Genomic DNA, 8,001 nt, shown 5'->3' on the forward strand with positions numbered 1-8,001 from the left:
GCTTTCCTGGGGTAAATCACAGTACTTTCAAGGGAATGGCGCAACTGAAGCTGTAGTTACAGTGTGGTTGTAAGGGTTCACGCCCTGAGCTCCAGTCCAAGAGGAGCAGACCGGCCCAGCTCAGAGCAGCTATAGGCTATGAACTATCCTCTGCACCGTAAGAAAAACACTTTGGCCACTTCCGAGCAGAATTCAGGTGCAAACCAGCACATACACATTGCAGATAACTGGTAAGCCTACGCTGCCCACCAAGTTAACTCGAGTTTACTCTCAGGTTGTGATATCCTGAAATTGTGTAATTGCCACTTCCTTCCCAGCCTCTTGTTTGGAGTGAACCAACTGATCTTCTCCATACAAAACTCAGAGAAGCCCTGGAAACAGATTGCTCCTAAAAGGTGGCGATGCTGAGGGTTTGTTCCTTATCAACCCTGCCTGGTGCTAACCAGCCCTCCAACAATATCCCACCAGGTCTATACTAACAAATTCCTGCCATAAGCCCTCCTGGCGCATCCTTTGTTATGGAAATACCACTCTAGTGGGCTGCAACCCATGCCTCAGGTTATTTCTGATGCTCCAAACAAAAAGAAAAAAGAAAAAAAAAAAAAAAAACACCAACCTCACAGACATGCAATGATCACATCTCAGAGCCAAGGGGCCCAGAAGAGACCCAAAAGGACAAGTGCTTCATCATGTGCATACAAGGGAAACCACCAGGCTGCTCTAAAGGAACCAGCCCTGAGCAGGGTGCAAACAGGCCACTTTTCCTGTGGACCAGACATCATTCCCAGGGCTGGATGCATTTAGCGGGATAGATGCAGCCTCAAGGGAAAAACCTAACACAGAGAAATAGGGAAACCAACCTGACAGTACAGATGCATCTGTATGTATGCAGACCCCGGATGAGCAGCATGCTCCATGCCCATCCATGCCGCAACACCTTGGCAACCTGCAAACCGCTTGAAGGCAGCTGGCTACGGCACGTACAAGCCCACTGGCCTTGCTAGGGCACCTGGAGCCCTGCCAGCTACAGAGAGGGCAACCTTGCAGCACGCACGGCCACGCTCGCAGGCTCCAGCGCGTAGCAAGCAAGAACAGTTTTGAAGGCAGCTTTGGGCGGTCAGCATAGACAGCCTGTGAGTTTGGAGGCTGGATCTCTAATCAGGAGAAAAACCTGTTTTCTGAGCATAACAGTGAGTCTCTGTTCCTTCCAGAGGCTGGTACTGCAAATCACTCACAAAGCACAATAGTTTCTCACCAGTTTTTCTTTTATGCTTAAAAGCCAGTTCTAAGATAGGAAGCAAATATTAGCTAAGTAATGATACTTAATCACTTGCTTTGGCAATTTCTCCTGTATTTCTGTTTGCACAGGACCTCACAGAGACAATGGGGACCTACATTTTTATTCCTAGTCAAAGCATAATTATTACTAAATAAAAATATCTTCTTTGGATCTATGTAGAGCCCTTCATCTGAAAAATAAGTCAGACACACTCGTTGTCTGCATTTTAGAAGAGAGAAACTTTACTTACATGTCATACAGGAAAGTTGCACTTATTTAGGAATTTCCACTTAGGAAAACAGCAAAATACAAGTGTTTTCTCTTTGTAGAGCTGCACCCACCGGTACTTCCTTCTTGTGCAACAGACCTAGTGGGCAATCCAGGGCAAAGTCCCTGGGGCACAGACCTCTTTGATTTCAGTGAGAGTTATACATCAAAAAGAACCCTTTGTCTCTCAGAGACCTGTTCAGCAGAGCCCTTCTCAAACCTAGCCTAGCAAGCGTTGTGTTTATTACAGCAGAGATTATTGTGATTATTGTTCAACAGAGAGGTAGGTGATTAAGATCATCTGTTCTCTCAAGCTGCTGTCTCAGTCCAAAGTCATTGGAGACAAATATTACTTGATCATACTTGGTGGTATAAACATAACCCTCTACATCTCAATTTCCCATCTACATTTGGAAAAGATAGTATTTCCCTGCCTCAGAGTCATGTTTTGAGATTAGATGCATTAACAAGAGGCACTCAACTATTACAGGAACAGGGACCACATTAAACATGCAAAAACAAAGGCAAAAGAAAGGATATAACTTGTCTCAGCTTAGTAGGCCAATGACAGGATGAAGAATTGAATGTAGGTTACGTATCTTGGTTCTATCTATCAAATAATCATCAACCAATATATTTATTCTAGCTGATGTGACAATTTCAAATTCTTTCTGAACTGCTCAGGACATTCCCAGGACAGGCATATGACTTACACTTTCTTAAAACAAAGACAAATAATAAAAAGAAGATTCAAAACGGGGTGTAGTATCTAATCGTGCTAACTTGACAGAAAGGTTCAGACAGAAAGTACTGCACTGCACGTTACATTTTGCAAGTCTAATGTAAAAGCGTTTCTAGTCTTTGCCTGCAGACGCGATAAGGCTCCGAGCCTCATGGAATCAGCATTGCAGTGCATGTCGTCCAGTACACTCTATACTGTCGATTTAGCAAAGCTTGCCCAAAGCTTGTTAAATCCCCCCTCCCACCAAACTATGTATTTCTGAAGTAAAGCCAAAAAGATGGAGAAAATATTAATTCGAATTCATCCTGTGACACAAGAACATAACAGCTAATATTCCTTTTCTTTTTCCGAAGGTGGCTGCAAAATGGTTCTTTCTGAAGCTAACCAGACTGGGCTTCTTTGGTGATAGGATCATCTTGCAGTGAAACAAGGAAGTTAGGGTGGGCAGCTCCCTTCAGTAAGATGCTCTGTAACAACTGACATCATGAAATCCTCCTATTTCACAATATCAGTGTCTGACATCGGCCTGTTCTTCTCCGCTAATCTCTTTACACATTATTTGCACTTTTTCCCCCTCCAAGTTATTCACGTTCTTATGTAATATATTTTGGTGTCATCTATCATAAAGCCTATCTTTTTGGAAGACATTATGCAAATGCTTTCATTTAGTCCCTTTATCAGTAGAATGTTAAGTTAGTGTTTTAAGAACCATCCCTCTGTGCCATGTCCGAAATAAGAAAGTGTATGAGAAATATTAACACCTAGTTTAAAAAATGATGTTAGTAAGGGCGAGCCTCAGTTTTCTGACACTGTAGGAAAGCGGCATCTTACTGCAGCAGAATGAGAAACTGAGTACTATTTGCAGAGAGGGCAAAATTTCCTTTACACCTTTAGAAATGCCACTGACACAAACTGAGCTGACTGAGCTGCCAAAACTGAAAGAAGAAAACATTATCCATAGTATCAGAAAAGAAAGACCTTCACTAAGAAAAACATAAGAGGAAGAAGACAGCAGGTGAGGTACACGCCAGACAGAAGGATGAGAAATGATTAGCCACAGATTCTGTGGCTTGGCAGAAGAGCTTGTTACCCTGAAACAAAGCAATCTAGAGACTCTTGCATAAATTAATTGTGTCTAGCCATAATCTGCCTATGAGTTCAAAGCCAAAAGAAATCAAGAAAGTATAGTCCTGGCCTGTAACAAGGGAAAGACAACAAGCAGAAGGGAGAGAGGATGGCAAAAAGGAGAGAGCATAGAGGAAAACTGGCACATTTTGTTAGAGAACATCAAAATGCATGAAAAGCAAAATCTAGAAGAGGCATAAGTGTGTATATATGAAACACGGATGGCAGTATCAAAATGTGCTGGGGTGGTGAGTAAGAATGAAATCCCATTGCAAGGGCACTTAAGGAAAAGCAATAACTACTTCATTAAAAGAAACAAGAACAAAACCAGAGAGTAGGGTATATTCATACAGCATGGCAAAGACAGGCAGAAGAAAACATCTGGGAGAAGGAGGGTCAGAGGACAGTCAGGCTAGGAAAGAGGTGTACCGTTACATTGGGATTACGATAGATTTGCATGGACAGCTAGCCACATGTATAAAGGCAGGAGAAACCTGCATGCAAATGCTTTTAAAGAATTAACAATAATTGCTCAACAATAACCCGGGGCAATGACAAGGCATGGAGCATGTTATTGTTGACAACAGGTAACTGCTCCTTCAAAAGGCATCTTGGAAACAAAGCCAGCATGACATTGAAAGGAATAATTTACTTTGGTGTCAAGTTGCAGATAAATTGATTTTCAAAAGTAAAAGTTGACAAACAATTAGGAAAGACCCCAACCTAATAAGGCTTGTCTTCTCACCTGAGCAGCTATTTGTTTAGCACTTCAGTACACTGCATTTGAAACTCTCAGAGTCTTGCATTTAGTTCCTGTCCCTTCCCCTAAAAACCGCATCCAATGATGAGAATACCTACTCCTTCAGAAAGACTTGTCCTTTATACATATGTCCCTTGTCCCAGGGAACAGAGGAACATGGTCTGGACATGGTCTGAGTCATTAATGCCAATCCCAACACTTACAGGCACCTATATAATAAAGACTTAATACAAAAACGTCCTTGAAACATCTGCTCCACATACCACCATATCACAGGTCCCAACAACAATAAGACCTTTATTAAAAAAAACAAAAGCCATTTCTCTAATGCCTGCACATGCCTCTGGTTGGTGAATGTAAATACAGCCACTTGGCCAAAGGGAAAAGGCTCCCAGCTGCTTTTATGGCTCTGCACATTCCCGGCAAACTGCTGCCTCTGTCAGCTCGCAGAGCAGCACCAGCCTCCTGCACCGATGGCCCCAGCTGCTCCGTGAACAAGAAATGTGGCTACCCCAGCCAGGAGGCGGCAAGCGTTTAGTGACCACTTGACTAAACATACACTCACCGTGGTGTGTAGAGTTAACCAATGGGAAAGAAAAAAGCTTCTCCCCCACAATAAACTCACATCTGAATGTTGTGGTCCTCTGCTTGTTATTCTTTCTACCTGTTTTGAATCTCAGCCCAGGGTTGCCTTGACCAGGCTAAGGAGGTGATGAGAGAAATGGGTTTTCATGGCAGTTCTGCTAATACTTTCCTTCCCACAGATAAAAGAGAATCTCTTCCCCCCTATATGGGCAAGCAATGTAAAATGTAACACGTTCATAGAATGACAGAATCATGGAATCATTTAGCTTGGAAAAGACCATCAAGATTATCGAGTCCAACCGTTAACGTAGCACTGCCAAGTCCACCACTAAATGATGTCCCTAATTGCCACATCTAGACGTCTTTTAAATACCTCCAGGGATGGTGACTCCAGAACTTCTCCAGGCAGCCTCTTCCAATGCTTGACAACCCTTTTGGTGAAGAAATTTTTCCTAATATCCAATCTAAACCTCAATCGCACTAAAAACAGTAATGACCACTTGCTCTTCAAAAGGCAAAATCTTCTGGGCTTGGCATGGTAGCAAAAAGGTCCTCCTTCAGGCATCATCTTCAGCCAGATATCATAATGAAGAGGATATGGAAAATATCTGAGCTGGAATAAGAAATAAGGAAACCTATAGACTATCAGCTGGATACAGCTGCAGCTTTATTTAGCCATTAGCATTGTGAATATTTTCACATTAATATTAGATATCCCCAAGGAGGGCCATAACATGTATTTCAAAGACCTCATTGCTCCCAGGCAAGGAGAATATTCTCATGCCTTTCCTGTGACATGCACACAGGGTTAAACTGACCCTACACCTACTCAGCCTCCTTGGAGCATTGCATCATCAGAGCATTAATATATCCGGGATCAAGGTGTGGCCGTTGCATCTTCAAACAGCCCGACATTGTGCGGCATAGACGTGCTGCATTCATATGTGAGAGAGACTGTATAGGGACTTGACTATAATCGAACAGACTAAGGAGCAGCTATTCACACGAGTAGTCCCTTCTCTTCAGCTACGAAGAAAAGAAAGCTCACACCCAGATAACACTTGATCCTAGAAAAGAAAGTCATCATTTGTTTTTATAAACTATTCAATTGTTCTATTTTTCCGTACCTGTCGACATGGACATGTGTGCTTTGGGCTTTGCAATGGACACAATAATCCATTCTGACCAGATACACACTTTGCATAATGGCAACTGCAAGCAATGCCAAAGTAGCCCTGCTCTCCTAGCAATAAATAGATGGACCACAGAAGAATGTGCATATTGGTCAGCACAAAGCAGAGTCGTGCTCAGAGGTGTTCTCTGCAGCTGATTGACCTGAACTGTAACTATAGTGGCAAGCCAGATTTCTGCAAATCTCAGGATGGGATAGGCTCTGTGTCACCTGCAGTTGCTATTATGCAACTCAGCCTGCTTCTCAGAACAAATTAACATACCCGCTTTCAATGTTTGAGACAACTGAACCAAGAGAGTCTGAAGAAAATAGAGTGGCCCAAGCAGCCTACCCTCTCCCTGCCCTGGGGACCCTTGAGCAAGGAAATCTTTCCTGCAATAACGCTCACACTATAACATGCACGCTGATTGCTTTCCCCACTGTTGACTACTGCAGGCTTTCTATAGGCTCTGGAGTTTATTAGTCCAATCCATCCGCAGCTGCAGTGGGCTTAATGCAGTCGTAGAGAGAGCACAGGTAATGACCCCTCTATTAAGGCATTTACCAGGGCAAATGCCTCATTTTCAGTCCTTTGTAATACAGCCAAATTTCAAGTGTCTGAGCTCAGTGCTTGCCTTAAATGTTTTTTTAAGACTCAGGAGGACCAGAACAATTTTTTGTTGCTATTGCTTTGAGAACAAGGTTAAAGGAGAACAGACAGTTCTTCTGACTGCTATTTTTTGGCAGAATTCTGAACAGCCTCACTGGCTTTCAGAAGAACCTGACATTCAAATGAACCTAGCGCAGGGGCTGAAAAAGCTCTCTTGTTGATCTCAAGAAAAATCTGATCCAATTTGGCCAAGTTATAAATTCACCTTTTATAGGCAAATATCAAAGACACTCCGCGGGATCACTCATACAACGGTGGGGAAAAGAACACGAGTCTATAATGCCCAGACCCCAGGGTGAGCTACGGAGGCACACCGCCTCTCAGGCATCTTCTGACAAATCTCTGGGTCTGGTTAATCTCACTGCAGCCGCGGAAGATGGTGCTGCATCCAGCTGCCCCACTGGAACAGTTCAGCACCCCCAAAAGAGACTCAAAGGAACAGAACGTGCATCCTCAACCACATTCCAGTTGACAGTCCGGTGTAACTCATGGGTGAAACTGGGTTTGTGCTAAGACAGTACCCTTCGAACTGGAGCGGTAAGATTTGAATGAGCCGGTGCTCCAGTCTGCTATCTGCCACCCTGGCAGGAATTTCTGACAGAAGGGCTGTGATAAATAGCAGAGAAAGTGGGGAAGTGATAACATCTTGAATTGCTGTAGGTTGAATTGCACATGAACATGAGTTGGAGTACTCACAAAAGCTTGCAAATGTAATTCAGAACACATGGCATGCTCCCGAGGGCTTGTTTACACGACAAAGCTTATTTAGACTGAGATAGTGTCAACTTTAAAGAAATATAAGTCTTTCCTCAATCAATTTTTGGATAAGCTCTCTTATGTCAAAATAGGAGTGACTTAGTCTGAATTAGTTTAAGTCCACTCTGACTTGAGCAAAGCTAATTCAAAAAAAGACACTCTATCGATGGAATTAGAGCACCTGCCTAGAGAATGAATAGCTGTTAATAGATATCTATGTAGACAAGTCTGGAGCAATTTCTCAAAACACACATCAAAACCAGGTAAGAATGTAGCACCAGAGGAAATGATGGTAAAAAGGAAAGAGGAGCAGAGAGAAAATCCGGGTTGTAAAAAAAACCAGAATTGTGATGTTCACTTATCTAGCCATTAATTGCTGTAAATGCACTTCTTCACATGCCTTTCTGAACAGTCAAGAGCAATATCTGCAAAAAAAAATGTTTTTTTCACAGATCCTGCCTGTGGAACCTGTTTTTTCTTTACAGTTTGGATTTCAGCTTCTCCCTGAAGGTAAATGAGTGTCACACCAAAAACTTGACGAGGACCCATCTGCATGTCTACATATTAAAAACTCAGTCCTCTTCCCATAAGACATACTCCCAATCACTGTTTTAGCGGAATAGCAGCTAATTTCCAAGAGCCTGTG

This window comes from Aquila chrysaetos, chromosome 14, assembly GCF_900496995.4.
Source record: "Aquila chrysaetos chrysaetos chromosome 14, bAquChr1.4, whole genome shotgun sequence".
Taxonomy (NCBI): domain Eukaryota; kingdom Metazoa; phylum Chordata; class Aves; order Accipitriformes; family Accipitridae; genus Aquila; species Aquila chrysaetos.